The 17,526-nt window shown below is 45.7% G+C and overlaps 1 pseudogene; it reads right to left on the reverse strand.

Annotated features, from left to right (window-relative positions):
* Nucleotides 1-1,387: 1,387 nt before the first annotated feature.
* On the reverse strand, nt 1,388-2,644 carry LOC136162887 (E3 ubiquitin-protein ligase makorin-1 pseudogene; annotated as a pseudogene).
* Between the last annotated feature and the right edge of the window lie 14,882 nt (nt 2,645-17,526).

Genomic DNA, 17,526 nt, shown 5'->3' on the forward strand with positions numbered 1-17,526 from the left:
TTTTTTCTTAACATGCAAAGAATGAGTGATATCTGAGGCATCAGAGCGTAGATGGACACAGCCGGGGCACCTCAAAGTTATTTTTGGGAAAGAGAGCAACAAAACGCAAAGCTAAAATTTCTGACCGATGGATTCTTCTAACAGTTTAACATTAGCTTATCTTGTGGATTAGCACCCTCTGTTTCCCCTTTTAGTGGAAAAGCCTGACTTGCTATACTGCCAACCAATGACTCCACTACAGGAAACACCTTAGAACATAGATTTGAATCACACTGTGTAGCAGAAAAGCTTGGGGATGGAATGAGGTAAATATCCACAAAAAAGGAACACAAAAATCTGACAAAAACCCTCAGATGAGTTCAAAGGTTTGTCAGGAAGTGCCTGGACTGGGAAGTCTTGGAGATCATACAACATTAAACACAACTGTGGACCCAAGCCCTAGGTTGTATTAATACACGGGATAACCAGAGAGTTTTGCACTTCTATGGCTAAGCCCATTTCTCTATTTATACAGACAGAGTTACCTCTGTTCTATTAACAGCTACCAATAAACTGCTTTGTCTTTTAAGATCTATTTGCCCCATGAGGCAGAAACCACTAAACCGAGATTTTTCGCTAAGGCTTCAAACACTGCGCCTGTGCTGGAATGGGAAGCTTGTCACGCAGTCACACTCGCACATCCCAAGTCCATCAGCCTTGGGAGTCAGTTTCCAACTCTGCATTATTTTCTTCCACTCCTGTCTTTTATATGTGTTCTTTTACAATTTTTCTGTAACTCTAGACACAGTAAAAATCTCAAATACATTCACACCTGGTTCTGGTTACTCAGTAGTATTACTTGTGTGCAATGAAACAAGAGACTAAAACCACAGGATGAGTGCACCGTGGTGGGGTGGGGGATAGAAGACAGGACAGGGACCAGGTAGAAAATACAGATGTGCAGGTTTCATCAGAAACCAAGTACCCACCTCCCAAGTTTAGAGCAGAAGGTGGCTCTTTGTTACAGTTCAGATCCTTCACCCATCACCCCGATTCCTGGACCCCCAAAGCAGGGGAGTCCTCAACAATGAGTCCTGGAAATCTAGAAACACTGCCCTCGAATTGTGTGGATCTGGTGGAAAACATGATGGGACAAACCTACACTAACTGTCTAGACAGTTGAATTCATGTTACAAAAAAACTAACTTTCAGATTTATTTTTGTGACTTTTTTAAACAGAGAAAACAATATACTCCTTGGGGAAAGGTGAGGAGTTGGGAAAAATGACTACTACAGCACCTGGAGCTGAGAGGCCTGCCTAGGAGAGCGGCCCCAGGCATGGCCACCACCCTGGAGGCCCACTGCCATCTGAGGCTCGGCAGACGGGTTCATGCACCCCGCTGAGCTGCTACAGATCCAAGTCATAAAAATCTTCCAGCTCATTGTGAAACAAGTCCTGCTCCTCTTCAGAATCTGTCAGGTCGTCGTCCCCACCTGCAGCTAAAAGCATGAGCAACACCTTGCCTAGCTCAAAGGTGACAACCTCCTCTTCGTTGTCAAAAGGGTTACCGTTCTCTTGTTCCTCGATGAGCTCCCAGAAGTGGTTCCTTTGTTGGGCCGGGTGTCTGCTTGCTGTTCCCACTTTCTGTCTCTGTGACTCCTCTCTACGGCCATCAGGGTACACAAGTTTGTAAAAACAGTTCCCTCCAAATGGGAACTCCCACGGCCTTCATCAAAATACCTGCCTGCCTTGTGGCTCATTGCCTCCTATATTTCTGAATGAGTTTCTGCTTCTCTTCTTTCTCCTCCACCCAGCACTCACCTGAAATGACAAAGTTAGATGTGATCCAGCATTCTGGGCAGGACTTTAACGATCTTGCTCTCAAATTGCTTAGCACTCCTCCACTTGCAAATACACTTGAGACAGTAGGTGTGGTTGTGGTTGGAGAGGATCCCAATGCAGTGCTCTCTGGGGTTGGCTTTCTTGTAGACTACCTCCATGCAGATGCCACACACCATGTCCTTGCTGCGCTACACCACGAACAAGAGCTCCATATCCTTCTCATTGCAGGCCTCGATGCAGGATTTTATATGCTGTGACCTCTGGGCAGCATCCATGGAATGGAGGACCTGCAGCTCACACATATCACACGCATTTCCATGCAGATATGCACAGTTCTCCCCGTAGTGGCAATCCCCCACTGAGGCATAGGGCAAGAGCTGCTTCTTGGTCTCCACTGTACTTTGCTCCTTCTCCAAGTCTTCTTTGGTCACTGAGCCCTGCAGGGGGGCTTCAGTGGAGGAAGGGGCAGTCCGGCCACAGTAGGGCTGCCCTGGAACAAACTCGATGGTGTTCACTCAGTCTTCTGAACCAGCTCCAACAGTTGCAAAATTTGAATTTCTTGACTCAGCCTTGCCCATATTCATTTCAACAGTTGGTCCAACTGATGAAAGCAAGCAGGGAATGCTTCCAGGAAGCAGCAAGGGATAACTTTGCAGTTAGATCTGCTTCTTCCTGTTTCAGTGGCTTGCTATGTTCATATCTGGAGTGGTCTCTGTAAAGACAGTACCCTCCCTGAAAATGAGGGCACACTATACCACATGGACTGTTAGAGAGGGCGTGTGAGTAGTGACAGTTATCTCCTTCCTTGCAAACCCCATGCATGAAATACCATCTGGGTTTTTGGTTTGTTTGTCATGCCTTTTGTCTCTCAGTCTTCAGAGTGATTTCCCTCCTTGCCAACCCATCTCTATATCTGCAGGTGACCTGCTTAGTCCAGCCGTAGTCACTGCCTATTCCTTTAATCCAGCTGCATTTTCATACCCAGTATTGCAGTTTTAGAATTTAACTGTATACTCACCTTTACCAGTGGGTTTTCCATTTTCATGTTAGTAATTAGCATCCGTTCACTATAGCTTGAAGAACTCTTTCAACGCTTCTTGTGAAGCAGGACCAGGGGTGATGAACTCCCTCAGCTTTTGTTTGTCTAGAAAAGTCTTTCCTTCTCCTTTTTTTCTGAAGTACACATTTTCTGGGTAAAGTATTCTTGGTTGGACGTTATTCCCTTTCTGCATTTTGAGTATGTTATTTTGCCGTCTCCAGATTGCAGAGTTTCAGCTGAGAAATCTAATTGGAGCCTTATCACATTTCCCTTACATATGAGGAATTTTTCTTTTGCTGCTTCTAAAATTCTTTCTTTGATTTTTATTAATGCTCTCTTCCCCCTGCCATGCATGTTCAGTCGTGTCTGACTCTTTGTGACTCCATGAACTACAGCCCACAAGACTCCTCTGTCCATGGGATTTCCCAGACGAGAATACTAGAGTGGGTTGCCATTTCCTTCTCCAAGGGATTTTCCCCACCCAGGGGAAACGTCCAGGGAGCCAGCCACAGGTTGTGGCATGTGGAGGTGCTTGTGGACCAGTGGGGGTCCACCCAGGGTTTGAACCTGAGTCTCTTGCACTGGCAGAGTGGATTGTTTACCTCTGAGCCATCTGGGAATCCAGTGCTATCTTGGAACAAATTGTTTTGGGGAACTATGAATTTCATGAACTTGGATGTCCAAATCTCTCCACAGCTTTGGAAAGTTCTCAAGAATTAATATTTAAATAAACTTCCTCTCTTCTCTTTCTGGGACTTCAGTAACTGTAGATTGTTTCTTTTAATTGTCTCCCTTGGTTCATGTATACTTTCTTCCCCCTCTGTCCATTCTTTTACTTCCTTTGTTTTCTTCTGAATGGATAACTCCAGTGACCTGTTTTTGACTTCTCAAGGTCTTTTTCTTCTACTCGATCAAGTCTGCTGTTGCTCGCTAGGGCAATTTTCACTTTATTCCCTGTAGTTTCCAAGCTCCACAATTTCTGTTTACTTCTTTTTTGTAATTTCTATCTTTCAGTTAAGTTTCTCATTTTGTATGTGTATCAATTCCTTGATTTTGGACTGTCTTTCTGTGTTTTCTTGTAGCACACTGAGCTTTCTTAAAACAACTATTTTGAATTATTTATCCAGCAAATCACAGATCTCTGTTTCCTTAAGATTGTGTTTCTTTGGAGGCATCATGTTTCCTTGTTTTCCCATGCTCCCTGAAGTCTTGCATTGCTGTCTTTGCATTTGAAGAGTCACCTCCTCCAGTCTTTACTCACTGGCTTCAGAAGACTAACACCTTCCATCAGTTTTGCTCAGGATTCTGAGATTTCTCAGTCTTTTCTATGGATATCCTTGCTTCACACTTGTTGTTTCCTTTTGGAGGGAATTCTTAGAATTGTATTCTTTGGGCTTTCCAGGTGACACAGTGGTAAAGAACCTGCCTGCCAGTACAGGAGACCTGGGTTCATTCTCTGGGTGGGGAAGATCCCTTGGAGAAGGAAATGGCAACCCAATCCAGGATTCTTGCCTGGGAAATCCCATGGACAGAGGAACCTGGTGGGCTACAGTCCATGGAGTTGCAAAGAGTCAGACATAACTGAACGATTTAGCACACATGTATCTTTAGATCCTGCAAAACTGATCTTCGTGCTTACCCTCTGTTGGTGCCAACTGCTCAAGTATGTGTGTTTTCTCCCAATCTTGCAGAGTCTGACTGGCTTTCTACATGTGCTCACCAGCCATCTGCAGAGGCTCATGCTTTCCTCCCCTGAGGCACGTCCAGGGAGCCAGCCACAGGTTGTGGCATGTGGAGGTGCTTGTGGACCAGTGGGGGTGGGCGGAGGTTGCAGACAGGGTGTCCTTCGTGGCTCATGGGAGTCTTCCTTTTGGAGATGATGAGGTGAAGAGAAGGGTCAGCTCCCCTCTGGTGCTCTCTGAGAGTTCTGGCTGCTGTCCTCCCAACCGCTCCTCACCCCCATCATGCTGCACACTGCGGTGTTCTGCAAGGGACGTGGACGAAACGGGTCTTTCTGGCAGTGCTGTGCACAGACCTGGAAGAAAAGCATTCACTCATCTCCTCTCCCTTTTCCCCTGAGAAAGATCGTGGACCTCAGTCCTGGCCCTGAACTGTGACCCTTGGGGAGGGGTGACTTGGTAAAGTGGTACTGTTCCTCTTACTAGTGTGCCCAAGGCACTCAATGTTTGTGCCAATGGCATGCTGGAACCCTTCTGCTGGACTCCCACAAAGGTTCTCTTGCTGGTGGGTAATTATTAAAATTGGTGTTCAACACTTTTATATTTAAAATGGATAACCAACAAAGACCTACTGTATAGTGCATGGAATTCTGCTCAATGTTGTGTGGCAGTCTGGAGGGGAGGGGAGTTTGGGGGAGAGTGGATACATACACATGTATGGCTAGTCCTCTTGAAACTATCACAGCACTGTCAATCAGCTATACCCCAATACAAAATACAAAGTGGTTTTTTTTTTTTTTCAGTTGGTATTCTTTGGGGAGAAGATTTTTAGAAAATACCCGTTCCACCATTTTGATGATGTCTGTCTCCTATACCTGCTCAGTCATTTCTAATATTTCCCTTAGGATAAAGAATGCTGAGATGAGCCCTATTGTGTCTAGAGCCTTTCCTTACATCCAGGATTATTTCTCTAGATTATTTCTTCAAACAGAAATGACTCACTGCAGGGGAAGAGCAGTTCTAAGAGTACCGAGACATCCTGCCAAACCATCCTCCTGAAAGGTTCTGCCAATTTTCAGTTCTGCCACCACGAGACAATCCTGTTTCTTTAATTTCCCTCCTTATCACTGAGAATTACCTGAAAACATCTGCTAATTTTATGGGTAGTTTCCTGTGTTTTCTGATTTCAAGTTTGCCCATAGTGTCCCACTTGTCCTCAAATACAAGAGGGACATGGATCTATACAGCATGGAGAAAGAGTACTTCTCACTTTGCTTTTGTTCAGTGATTGTTAACATAAAAAATTCAAAACACACATTGTGTTCCTTTCCCTGTGATGTATATAATTATTTGTACGTGTGAGTGCGTGCTAAGTCACTTCAGTCATGTCCGACTCTGTGTGACCCCATGGACTGTAGCCTGCCAGGCTCCTCTGTCCACAGGATTCTCCAGGCGAGAATACTGGAGTGAGTTGCTATCCTCCAGGGGATCTTCTGAGCCAGGGATCAAACACAAGTCTCTTATGTCTCTTGCATTGGCAGGCAGGTTCTTTACCACTAGCGCCACTTGGGAAGCCCAAAATTATTTGCATACCCATTTTCAAATCAAAATCACTAGCTGGTTATCTCAAAAATGAACCAGTGTTCAATCAGACATCATTAGTATTCATACCAGAGTGACCATGATCTTCATCATGAAACATCGAGATGCCCAACCTGCAGGAAGAGCTGGAACAGAGACAATAACTCTAGCACAGTTTCAAAGTCCCATAAAAACACCCATTTCTCTTCCTGCGCACCTGCTTTTACTGGTGCTTTCAAATTGAAAGGCGTTTATAGTGAGCCCCTGAGCAGTGCAGGCCAGATGTATGAGACAGTCATTGCCTCAGCCTCTGGCTTGCCTGTAAGAATTGTAGGTGACAAATGCCATTTACCGTCTGCCATGAAGGGAATAAGGGCAGCTCCTGTCTTTTGTGCATCTCCGAGTTGTTCCGTTGCTCCCAAGCTTTGGCACTGATATCTACACAAACACGACAAGATACATGATCTGGGGAGACAGGCTCCAGTAAGGATGAGCATATGTTAATGGTTTTAGCCCAAATAGTGTTTTCTGTCTTCTGTCTTGGAAATGGTCTCCGTTCAGCCTTGCCGCCAGTCTCTGGGGGTAGACGGCGCCTTGGAGGAGGCAGAGTTGAGCCCAGGAGAGCCTGCTGGTTTGTAGTTGGACTTAAACCCAGGATTCTCTTTAAACTCAGGGTTCTCCCCCTTGTGACCCCAGGAAGTCTGTTTCATTTCTTGTCTGAGATCCAGGGGCAGCACCTTATTTCTGCTGCTCTTTCCTTGGTGGCTGGGGTGGTCTGTGCCTTCAGTATTTACACCTCCATCCAAAGGACCCCTTTTACTCACTCGGTGGCACAGTCCAAGGATGAAGTGGGTGTGAAGCTTTTCATCTCGTGGGGCTGCATATATTTGACGGGTAAAAATGATGTGGTTTTGCAATTCATCTTAAAAAAAACCCCACTATATGTTGATTTTTTAAAAAATTCTTAATTTTTGCAGCCCTGCATAGTAGGTGGGATCTTAGCTCCCCGGCCAGGGATCAAACCTGCACACTGTGCATTGGAAGCACAGAGTCTTAACCACTCGACTGCCAGGAAAGTCCCTGCAATTCATCTTCGTATGAGAGCGCAACCTTAGTCAGCATCAGTTGGAAAGTTAGTCGGGCAGGCATCTCTGTAGCCAGGCTTCAGATCTGGTTTCATTCGGCTCCACTTTTAGATGTGTAGCATCTCCGAGCACACGGCCAGCTGTGCTCACTGTGGCCCGAGAGGCTCTGGCCACTGAGCCTGCAGAAAGGGGAGGGCGGTTGGAGGCGGCTTTCACTCAGCAGAGGGCTGGCATCATGGGCACCTGGATCTTATTGTGGGCAGATGGAGATGGCCTGTTTAAGAAAGAAAACAGCAGAAATTAGTGATAGGAAAAGTCCAGACTGTGTCATAACAGAGGCTGGTCCTGGCTCCATGTTAACTTGCTTTTTGCTCTGAGCAGCCTTCTTAAATGCACTCAAGATTCTCTCAAGGCCTGTCTTCTTATCTGATCAACAGGGATAAGAAGTCTGATATATTGTAAAGTTCTTCTGTATCAAATGAGATAATAAGTGGGAAATGTGTGTGTACTCAGTTGTGTCCAACTCTTTGCAACCCCATGGACTGTAGCCTGCCAGGCTCCTCTGTCCATGGGATATCCCAGGCAAGAATAGTGGAGCGGGTTGCCATTTCCTTCTCCAGTGCATCTTCCTGACCCAAGTATTGAACCTGCATCTCTTGGGTCTCCTGCATTGGCAGGCAGATTCTTTACCATTGAGCCACCTGGGAAGCCCAATTAGTGGAATATGCTTAGTAAAATCAAATCTGTGTGCAAGTTGGTGTGTGGGTATCTGCTTCCCTAAATCTTATATCCTCTTGCCTCTGCCCTGAGACTCCTCACCCCCCTTCCCCAGGTGCACTGTGGAGTTCCTTCAGAAATGTTAGGCAACAAGTTCTAAATCTTGACCACATAAAAATAAAAATTTACAAGGCTGGGAAGAGAAAACAAAAAGAATTATAAGGTGCTAATGGCATCATGTTTCATAACAGGGAGTAATTCCATACTCTCTAGAATGGAAATGTCAGGGAGTTTGTAATTTCCTTGGTTCTGTCTCGTAGAAACAAAAATTTGAAACGATGGACCAGCATTACAGCTCTCGGACAGACCAGCGTTACAGCTTTCAGATGGATCAGTGTTACAGCTCCGTGTTACAGATCAGTTTTATTTAGAAAGTAAAGGAAAATACATTCTCGAGGCGTGAGGGCATGCCGACCCAAAAGATTCGAAGAGAAGAGAGGCTCCTGGCCCAATTTTGGCTGCTCTTTTTATGTTTTTTCTCCTCCCCCTGAGCCTGCCCTATGTAAATTGGACTAGCCAGGAGTGCTGTTTGTTTTTCCTGAGGTCTTCACTCCAGTCCTCGGACCTTCCTTTGTTCAATTTTCGCGGACTTTTCCCTTCCTTGCCTTTTAGCCACCGCCATTCTGGACTCTTTTTCTAACTACCTAACAGAAACATAACTGAGAAACTACAAAAAAAAAAAAAAAAAAGAATGAAAAGAAATGTTAGCTGAAGGTGATTCTCTCTGGAAGGCCTCTTAGAGGAGTGATCTCCCTGGGGTAAACACTGCAGGTGTGCAATACAATATTCTTCTTCCTGTAGTGTGAGTGTCTGAATCGTGGTAACTCACACCCTTAACTGCTTGCATCTCTGACACAGGAGGAGAGAATTACCTTTGCACTAGTCTCCCCTTCTGGGAGGGAATTGTTGTTTTGTGGTTGGCTAGAATTTGTGGTTGGCTAGAACTAGGCAGCAAACTAGGAATGGAGAAGGCAATGGCACCCCACTCTAGTACTCTTGCCTGGAAAATCCCATGGACGGAGGAGCCTGGTAGGCTGCAGTCCATGGGGTCGCACAGAGTCGGACATGACTGAGCGACTTCACTTTCACTTTTCACTTTCATGCTTTGGAGAAGGAAATGTCAACCCACTCCAGTGTTCTTGTCTGGAGAATCCCAGGGACGGCGGAGCCTGGTGGGCTGCCGTCTATGGAGTCGCACAGAGTTGGACATGACTGAAGCAACTTAGCAGCAGCAGAATTAGGCAGAAGAAAAGAAGACATTAGTAGCCTGCATGGCAAGCCATAAAATGGGATTTAGCCCCTCAGTCTATTGTGAAACTGGGAGACTAATAAAACAGGGAGCAGAGATGGTAATGGGATGACTGGCGGATGTAATAGCCTGAGAGCAGAAATTGTGAGTGTCTCCTAATTCAGGACTCAGACTGTACCTGGAATCATGTTTTCTTTAGGACTAAGTGGTTCAAGGGCTTCCCTGGTGGCTCAGATGGTAAAGAATCTGCCCGCAATGTGGGATACCTGGGTTGAAAAGATTCCCTTGGAGAAGGGAATGCCTACCTATTCCAGTATTCTTGCCTGGGAAATCTCATGGACAGAGGAAGGAGCCTGGTGGGCTACAGACCATAGGGCCACAGAAGAGTTGGGCATCACTGAGCAACTAATGCATACGCGTGATTCAAAGTCAAGTTTTCAAGCTAGGTTTGAAGCTGAATCCAGTTTCTGTACCCCAATACAGATTTAATTCTTGAAGACAGAGTTTTGGGTGAAGTCAAAAAGAATAACTTTATTGCTTTGCCAGGCAAAGGGGGCCACAGCTAGCTAAAGCCCTACAAAACTGTGTCTTGCCCTGGATGGGTAGTGAGGAGTGTTATAGTCAAGGTTCAGAGGGGGTGGTCACCTCTGGACACTCTTCTAATTGGTGGGTGGTGAGGTAAGTGGGAGTCAGCATCATCAACCTTCTGGTTCCAACAGGTCTGCGTTCTCCATGCTTGTGGGCAGTGGACAGTTAAATTCTCCCACTGGGTGGGGGTTTCAGTGTCTGCAGAGCAACTCTAAAGTACTGTGTGTGTCCCTTGAGGGGGAACCAGGCCCTGCCCCAAGGCTGCTCTTTAGTTTCTAGACTGCTCCTCCCTTTTCTCTGCATCCCCTCCCTTCTCTGATTAGCAACTGTTTGAACCGGCTCTTTTGAAAATCAGGGAAGGTCCTGGAGGCTGAATGCAGCCTATTTCCTGTAATCAAGAAAGCAGGGCGGGAGGGGGGGGTGGCTGGGGGGGGGGGAGGGAACTGAGAAAGACTTTTGTGTCCACAGGGTCCTACACAGCACAAGGTTTTTAAAATAAAGCAAGAATGACCCTGGAGTGGACACAAGTTCATTTTTTCCAGCTATCCTCTCAATGGTACTTGAACTTCCTTTTAAAGAATTTAAAAATTTTGATCTAATTTTAAGCTTGCAGAAAAGGGTTTCTTATATCCTTTAACCCCACTCCCCTTAACGTGAACTTCTTGCCTACTGTTAAAACAATTTTGAAAACTAAGACATCAGTGTTAGCATAATACAATTAACAAAATAAAGACTTGATTCAAATCTCATCCATTTTGACTCAGTAACTGATCTTGGCAAAAAAGGACGAAAGCTGAGTGCATGAATACCCCTGAGACAGGGTCAGTGGCCCAAGCCCACCAAGGCTGAAGGTGTGGGTTTGCCTGCTGAAAAAGACCCTGATGTTGGAAAAGACAGGACAGGAGGAGAAGTGGGAGGAGAAGGGGTCAACAGAGGATGAGATGGTTGGATGTTATCACCAACTCAATGGACTTGAGTTTGAGCAAACTCTGGGAGATAGTGAAGGACAGAGGAGCCTGGCATGCTGCAGTCCATGGAGTCCCAAAGAGTTGGACACGACTAAGTGACGCAGCAAAGACTTGCTGGAACTGAGTGTCCTCATCCATAGAAGTATAAATGGGCGAGCTGTCCTCCAAGGCTCTCCTAAGCTCCACAATGTTACTGTTTTCATATTCTACCCTGTGAACATAGGCAGCTTGGACTATTTTTGGAGGGAGCGTGGGCAGGAAGTCTATTTGGGAGGCAATAAGTACATTTTGAAATTTGCAAATCTATCAACAAAAATGCCATTTGTCACCTGCAAAGACTTACTGGTTGATTCAGTCTGGCCTACACCTTGATGTTATAAGTGGCATTACCGTTTGCTGATTTCCTTCTATTTATTTATGTGTACGTGTGTTTATTAGATTCTCCCAGTGAAGATAGGATTTAAGGTGGAATTTCTGCCAGCCTTCAACTTCCTGGTCTTGTCATAATTTTTATCTGGAGCACTAGGTGGCGATGTTGTCATTTAAATTTTTTTTTTTTTTTTTTTTTTAAGAGGCAATCAGTGATGGGTGAGGTGCTAGTTAGGAATAATAATTAAGTTTTCAATTTTAGGTCATTTTGGAATCATATTTCCTTATCAATTGAAATGCAACAAGAACTCTTAATTCTTAGGAATTGGTGTTTGTTGTTCTTCAAGACAACAATCCCAATATGGAAGTAAATGAAATTAAAATCTATACAAAGGTGAAACAGGAATTTGAATTTTCCCTTAAAGGGGAATTGAGAATTTATGCTGACAGTATTTTGTGAATCAACAGAGAGGTTCTTATTCTCATGGAAGTGTGTGCCAAACCTAGGATTAGCCGTTTGTTTGTTTTGTAGTATATCTGCTTTCAGTGGAAAAAAAATATAAAGGCAATTCTAAGAAGCAAAGATGATTTTGGGTCATGATAGCCTTACGATTTGGGAGAAAGAAGGACATAAATCAATCTGAGAGATAGCTCTTTGCAAAGAGAACAATTACCCAGGGCACTGCTTACTAGAAAGATGGTGAGTGCCAGGAAGAAAGAGAATTACATGAGACCAAGAGTATGATGAGATGGCAGAGGATGAGATGGTTGAATGGCATCACTGACTCAATGGACATGAGTTTGAACAAATTCCGGGAGATGGTGAAGAACAGAGGAGCCTGGCAGACTGTGGTCCATGGGGTTGCAGAGAGTCGGACACGACTGAGCGACTGAATACCAACAACAAAGAGTATGATGAGTATCCACGGATACAGGCTCTCAAAACTGTTAATTTAGAGAAGTCATTTGTGAGCCCATGATCTGAGACTGCTTTTCTACAAGCTCTGTTGTGTTGACACTGGGCAGATGGAAGGAGGGTGGATGAGGTGGTGCTAATCTTTTTTACTCTGTCATTTAAGTCACGATCCTCAGTTACTGTTAAGCACACAGCAGCCAGAGTTGTGGAAGGACATTGCCTTCAGTCAGTTCAGTCCCTCAGTCTTGTCTGACTTGTTGCAACCCTATGGACTGGAGAATTTTGAACTTTACATGAGATGAGTGCAGTTGTGCAGTAGTTAAAACAGTAGAGTTTGGGAGGGTGTTTATGGTGCACCATGCTGGCTTCAAATCTAGGGCCAGCAAGGAGATCCAGCCAGTCCATCCTAAAGGAAATCAGTCCTAAATATTCATTGGAAGGACGGATGCTGAAGCTGAAACTCCAATAGTTTGGCCACCTGTTTTGAAGAACTGACTCATTTGAAAAGACCCTGATGCTGGGAAAGATTGAAGGCAGGAGGAGAAGGGAATGACAGAGGATGAGATGGTTGGATGGCATCACCGACTCAGTGGACATGAGTTTGAGTAAACTCCGGGAGTTGGTGATGGACAGGGAGGTCTGGCATGCTGCAGTCCATGGGGTCGCAAAGAGCCGTACACAACTAAGCGACTGAACTGAAACTGAACTGAACCAGGCCTTCAGTGTTTAGATTTATCTAAACACTAAAAGGGAGTTCCCATCTCTTAGGTTTGCTGTGAGAACTCAGTAAATGAGAATTTAAAAAAAGTAAAGTACAGCACTTGGGACCTAGTAATGACTATGGTTGTTCTGCTTTTTTCCTAAAGGTTGATCAAAAATGACGATAAGTTCACCTAACTTGAGTGACTGCGTAAGTGAGGTTTAGATGTCAAAAGCCAACTCAGATCCTAAAAATGATCACAACAGTGTTTTAATGAATGTTTATATGTTTCCCTATTTCTTATTGCAAATTCAAAAGCTGTTTTACATTCAAAATGAGTCCTTGTCCTTTAAAAACCCAAGTAAATCTCTCCTCCACAAATAAAGAGCAAAACAAACCAATGAAAACCTCCAGTGTGTGAAGTGCCAATGTGTGACTCTGTAAGCGACTTAATCCTATAATAAGTGTTTCTGAAACTGCTCTTAGATGTTCAGACATTCTCAAGAGAAAGAATATGAGTATAAATGTGAAAATTTGGTTTTTATTTGATTTCCCAGACTTATTTAATTTTTAGATATAAGTCTGCTGCTGCTGCTAAGTCGCTTCAGTCATGTCCGACTCTGTGCGACCCCTTAGACGGCAGCCCACCAGGCTCTGCTGTCCCCTGGGATTCTCCAGGCAACAGTACTGGAGTGGGTTGCCCTTGCCTTCTCTGAGATGTAAGTCTAGGTGAGCATAAATCATTTCCATTTACTTTGCTTGAGTAAAGCACAGGCTCTAGAGTGCATGGGCTTCAGTAACTGTGGCAGGTGGGCCTCGGTGGTTGAAGCTCCTGGGCTATAGAGCACAGCCTCATTAGTTGTGGCACATGGGCTTAACTGCACCCTCTCCCTCCCTTTGCCCCCTCCTCTGGCATGTGGGATCTCCCCATACTAGGGGTTGAACTGGTGTCCCTGCATTGCAAGGCAGATCCTTAACCACTAGACTACCGGGGAAGGCCCCTCTTTGCTATTTTTAGCAGTGTGTCCACAAGATATGAAAGCTCATAGATTTTAAAGGCTTTTTAAAGGCTATTTTAGAAGGCTTCAATAATCTTTCTAAGAAAATTGCACGATGAAGCAGTGTGTGCTACTAATGTTACATGATTGCTCTAACATAATGTGAGCTGTCACTCTGATGAGCCTGTTAGAAATAATTGGTATTTTACTGCATATCAAACCAGAGAGACGTGTTTTTTAAAACCAGTATCTTCAGTAGAGGATGTGTTACGTTGCAGGCCCTGGAGACAGGCTGGTGGGTGAAAAGAGGCAGTTGCTGACTTCATGGAACCAGTAGTCTCGGGGCAAAGTTGCCCATGACTCTGATAATAGCCTCAGTCAACGTGGAGTTGCAGCGGACTCCGTGCTGTGATGAAGGAGAGCCTGGTCTCTGGAAGCAGAAGGTGGAGAGGGGTTGGGTAGCAGGTCAAGAAGGGCCAGTGTGTGCTGTATTCAAAGTGGGTCACCAACAAGGACCTACCGTACAGCGCAGAGAACTCTCCTCACTGTTATGTGCCAGTCTGGATGGGAGGGGGCTTTGAAGGAGAATGGATCCATGTGTATGGATGTATGTATGGATGTATTTGCTGTCCACTTGAAACTGCCACAGCATTGTTAATGGGCTATACCCCAGTACAAAATAAAAAGTTAAAAAAAAAAAAGAAGGGCCAGTGTGGCTGGGGGGATGGGGTGTGGCTGGAAGGTAGGGTTGGGGAGTGGACTTGGGGGCAAGTCCTGCTAGGACTGGAGTTGCTTCATTGCTAAGCTGTGTCCGACTCTTTGTGACCCCACAAACTGTTAGCCCACCAGGCTCCTTGGTCCATGGGATTTCCCAGACAAGAATACTGGAGTGCGTTGTCATTTCCTCCTCCAGGGGATCTTCCCAACCCAGGGATCGAACCCGTGTCTCCTGCAGTGGCAGACTCTTTACTACTGAGTCACCAGGGAAGCCCTAGGACTGGAGACCTTTATCATAAAGTAGTGAGAAGCATTACTTCAATTGGAAGTATGTCATAATTGGTTTTTCTTTTCTCTTTTTTTAAAAAAATCGCTCTAGCTGCAGGATGGAGACTGGATTGGGGAAAATCTTTTTTTTGTTCTTATTTCCATTATTTAAGAGATCTTTTTATATTTATATTTAAGAGATCTTTTAAATAATGGAAATAAGGATAATAAAATGTCATTCCCCAAACAGCCCTTGGTCACATGAAACAGAGACCCTGCCTATAATATCCTGGGTGTAAGACTGGATTCATAACAGGTTGAGTGTTTGGAAACCAACATGAAAATTCTAAAAGCAGTGTCCTGAAGGTGGAGCAAAGTCTGAGTTGGGTCAAGTGATGTAAAACCAAAAATTCAGGGGTTTGACGAAAAGCAGAAACCAGGTTGGGCACTAAGGCAAGAAATTCAGTGATGGAGGACACGTAAGCCGCAGAAGGGGAGAGCCTGGAGGGTCCGAGAGGCGGGCATGTTCCCCGTGGCTGTCCCTGGACACAGCGGGGCAGGTTCCCTTCCTCAGACGACCTCTCTCTCAGACGACCTCTCTTTCAGGAAGGGTGGGAATCAGAGGCTCCTTGAGTTTGAGTAATAAGCCCTCTTACTTGGGTCTTGCAAATTTCCAGTATGGAATATGAATTTCCCAAACCACCATCTCAGCATCTTCCCCACTGTGCCCATGCAGGATTGGCTGTGGTGTCACCAGGCTTCCAGTATCTTTGTCTGAGAGTCTCCAGATTTCCCCCTGGGACAGGCTGCCGGGGTGCGTGCGGGAATAGGGGGTCCCAGCGGGTTGGGAGAGGAGGCAGTTGGGGAGACAGATCGGGTACCCATGGAAGCAACAGTGGACTGCAGAGGCCAGAGAATGGGTGACCTCACCGCCCCAGGGCTGTCTGTTTCAAAGTTAAGTAAACCATGCGAGACTGGGTTTCCCCACGCTATTGTTCAAACTCACCTGCTTCCAGTGGTGGGGACTTTCTTCTTCTGTACTGTTCTGCCTTTCTGGTCAGCCAGGCCTTGCCCTCTGCATATTTTGAGGGGGACACTTAATGTCCTGGGCCATCAGCGTGGGGCTGTCCTCCCAAGCAGGCCTCCCCACATACAGGAGGCGTCGTGCCCACCCCAGGGGAGGTGTTCGAGGCACAAACCATGCAAACCATGTGACCCACAGGCCACAGCGACTCAGCTGGGGGGCTTCTGACGGCACTCAGGGAAACTGGGCAGCACGTCTGGTGACCTGCTGGTTGACCCTCAGGGCGTGTTACCCCCAGGGCCTCCCTCCTCTGTGGGACCCACAAGTCTGCATCTGAGTGGGGAGTGCGCACAGCTGGGGGCTGATTATTGTGGGTCCCTTCTGCTCCCTGAGAGGTGGGGGTTCTGTGTCCTTTCAGTGCTGCACCCGCATTCCTGCTCCCCACTACCCCAGGATCTGTCCTCCCATTTCAGTGCCTGACTGCTTCCTCAATTGACCCCACCCCTCCCTTCCCCCAACCTGCCACTGCAGCCCACACCTGTCTTCCTGGGAAAGGAGCTCTCACCTCTCTCTCTGCCACATTTCACTTTATGGCTCATGGTCTCTGCTCCTGGCAGGCTTTTCCCCTTTGACCATTTTCAGTCATTTTGATCATCATGCCCTTTATCCTATGATCAAGGTTCACATCTGGAAGTTAAAAATAGTCAGGACCCATGGAAAAGAAAAAATACAGAAATTAATCCCCCAGGAGGTTACCTCTGGATAGGTTATCACTAGATGCCTGGTTCTCTTGCCCTCCTGGTGAGTTCTCGAGGGGTTGGCCCTTTTTTCTTTTTTAATTTATTTACTTTTAATTGAAGGATAATTTCTTTAGGGTATTGTGTTGGTTTCTGCCATACATCAACATGAATCCGTCACAGGTATATCCATGTCCCGTCCATCCTGAACCCCCCTCCCACGTCCCCCCTCATCCCACCCCTCTAGGTTGTCACAGAGCCGGGTTTGAGGCCTCTGAGTCTCACACAAATTCCCACTGGCTACATACATATGACGGTGTGCATGTTTCCATGCTACTCTCTCAGTTCGTCCCGCCTTCTCCTTATCTTCTGCTCTGCGTTTGCCCAGCTCCTGACACTGTGTCCAGCCCAAGATACCAAGTAAACATTCATGGGATAAATAAACAGACCTTTCCAATTTTGTGGGCGTTGTTTTATATCAATTAGGATTGTGTTCAGCTGCAGGGAGCTGAATCATTACCACAGAGGCTTCACCAGACAAGGAGGCAACCCTGGAAGGCGCAGCACGCTGGAGTCGCCGGGCAGCCTAGTGTTTTGCTGCTCGGCTCTTTGCGTGAGGCTTTTGCAGTCATGGTTGCACGATGGTTGTGCCACCTGCAGGCAGGATAAAGAGAAGGTCCAGGGGCAAAGTCAGATGAGTCTGGACCTTCTCATTGGGAAATAAGTCACTTCTCAGAAGCTTCACTAATATCTCAGTAACCAGCTATACCATGTGATGTCCTTTTTTTCAGGGAGCAGAAACATTGACCCCTGGGTTCCTCTGGCTTCTGCTGTAGTCTTAAAGGGTATCTTGGTGGTGACATATGGTATTACATTTAGTACCTAGGTTTTCAATTTATATAAAAAATAATGTCTTTATGTTATTTATTAACAAAGAAGAATTTTATAAGCATAATGCCCAGCATGGTAGTTTTGAGAAGCATTTTGGAGAAGACCTTAAAGTTCCTTTC

This window comes from Muntiacus reevesi, chromosome 3 (assembly GCF_963930625.1).
Source record: "Muntiacus reevesi chromosome 3, mMunRee1.1, whole genome shotgun sequence".
Lineage (NCBI taxonomy): Eukaryota > Metazoa > Chordata > Mammalia > Artiodactyla > Cervidae > Muntiacus > Muntiacus reevesi.